This window comes from Curcuma longa, unplaced genomic scaffold (genome assembly GCF_044706935.1).
Source record: "Curcuma longa cultivar G26 ecotype Majalengka, Jawa Barat unplaced genomic scaffold, ITB_CL_G26_1.1 contig_21360, whole genome shotgun sequence".
NCBI lineage: Eukaryota > Viridiplantae > Streptophyta > Magnoliopsida > Zingiberales > Zingiberaceae > Curcuma > Curcuma longa.
Genome location: NW_027431618.1, coordinates 4428 through 6832, shown reverse-complemented (window position 1 = coordinate 6832; position 2405 = coordinate 4428). Strand labels below are relative to the sequence as shown.

Below are 2405 nucleotides of genomic sequence, written 5' to 3'. Positions count from 1 at the left end.
TTTGGGGATTTCTGTTTTTTAAAAAAAAAAAAATCGATTAATTCTATTAATTCAGTTTAATTTTAATTTTAAAAATTTTTATTTAATTAAATCAAATAAATTGAATTAATTAAAATAAAAAATAATTTCTAAATTTCTAAATAAATAAAATTATAAATTTTTAATTAATTAATAAATTTTTATACTATTTAAAAATTTTAATTATTTCGATTAATTTAATCAAAAATTAAATTAATCAATATTTTATCAGATTTATTCGATTTTAATTTAAAATTTTAATTGATTCAATTAGTTTAAAAAATTTTGATTCAACTTAATTTTAATTAAATATTAGTTCTATACACGCGGTGATGCCTTGGTTATGGGCCCTTAAATGGGTTGAAATCGATTCAGTTTATAATGACTCAAAGATTTGGGCTCTTCGACCACGTGCAATTTGAGTGTCGTGCAGCTAGATCTTCTCAAAGATCTAACCAACTCAGTCAACGCTTATTGTCGTTCCACGTCGGCGTGCTCGAATCTTCCAAGTATTCGCAGAGTCACATGAACAGAACTTCTACAATTCTCCGCCGCTCTGCTCTCTCTTTAAATAAATAATAACGCGATCGAGGAAGGAAGGAAGGACTACAGAAGCAACGGGAAGATCGAGGACGATCAATACCTATCGATGTGCTTGGTGAGGTGGGTCTACAGCCCGAAGGAGGTGGAGTTGGGATCGGAGAAGGCGCCAGGGAGCTGCCCCCCACGCAAAGTCGGTTTTTATTGTATAAGGATGTTGGACGAAATTATAATTTTTAAATTTTGACACAGTAACATATATTTAATTTTTAGAACTTAATAAATTATGATTTTCAATCAATAAAAATTTCAAGATAAAAAATTTGTATACCTCTCCAAGCAACTAGAGTTCCAGAATAAAAATAATAATTTTTCTTATTTAAAAAGAATAATTTTTGTATACCCTGGTGGTCGGTGGGAAACTTCCGTGGGATCGGGCCGGTCGCCCAGGGATTGAGTCCATGAGACTGACTGAGATTTATCATTTTTTTAAAGTATACAAACAAGAACAAAAAAAATCAGAATTTTTTGAATTGTCATTACAAATTCCATTGAAATACTCTTTTTCTTCTTCGTAGTGAAGAAGCTCCAAACTAGATTAAGGTCGTCATCGAACATTGAATTTTTTTTTATAACCGCTCATAATATTTCCTTGTCTTTTCCACCAAAAGGTATAAATTTTATCATATCAAAACATCAAGAAAAACATTTTGATGCACAAGGAAAAATATAGGAAATTTAAAGACATGTATGGCTAAAAATAAGAGAAGGAAATAAAAATATAAATTACAAGCATGAAGTTGGTGAACATACAACACAGTTCGAAGACCTGTATACCTCGCTTGACTAGTAACAAGATAATAATTTTATCATGCAAAAATTAAACATATAGACTACTGAAAAAAAATTGATTAACTAGTCACTCATTAAAAGTTACATATTGCTTTGAAAGACACTAATTTATACATTTGCAGCTTAATAGAAGTTAATTAGTAGATTCATAATATAAAAAAGTTTACATATATAATGAATTCAAAATGGACAAGTTACACTCTATTTAGTGCACTAACCATTTCGATCACGAGTCTCACCATTTGATAACATTTGAACATAGTAAGTAGGAGAAAAGTGTCGAGATTCTTTATCTAAAAGAAATTTAAGAATATCTTCTCTTTTAAAACCTCTTTTTACAAGTAAATCTATCATTTTTGTATCAAGATTATCCCAAACTCATATATCAAATATGTTCAAATCATATCTTGGTGTCGAACATTGATATTCGTTTGTATGCTCATCATCACAACAATTATCAATATCTTTAGATTTGTCAATTTTAGTTTCATCTAAATCATTAAAATATTTATTCTCTTCGTTCTCATTTTCTACAAATTTTTCATTTTCATGACTTTCGTTTCTCACAAATTCTTTATTTTCATCATTCTTATTTTCAACAAAATCTTCATTTGCATTTGATTCATTAGTTAAAATCTGAACTAAGTTTTCCGTTGTGTCATGTGATTCTTTACTAAAATATATATTCAATGAATTTCTTAAGCTTTGGACTATCTCTTCCTCTTTTTATCTTTTTTGATATACAGATAGTTGTTTCATGATGACAGATAATTATGAACAATAAACAATAAGCAATAAGTAAAGAACAATAAAATCTAATATGGGAGGCAGTTTCACCGCGTGTGAAACTGTAAAGCGGTTGTGGCCTGTGGGGTCAATTCGCGACAGATATCCACAACCAGTGGAATGAACAGAAAAAGGATCTTGTGACGAGAATCCACAACTTATCGAGATCTGGTGCTTGTGCATGACGGAATGAACATAAAAAGGATCAA

The 2405-nt window shown here is 29.6% G+C and overlaps 1 pseudogene; it reads right to left on the bottom strand.

Annotated features, from left to right (window-relative positions):
- Window positions 1-1623: 1623 nt before the first annotated feature.
- On the bottom strand, window positions 1624-2169 carry LOC141817638 (uncharacterized; annotated as a pseudogene).
- Window positions 2170-2405: the final 236 nt, after the last annotated feature.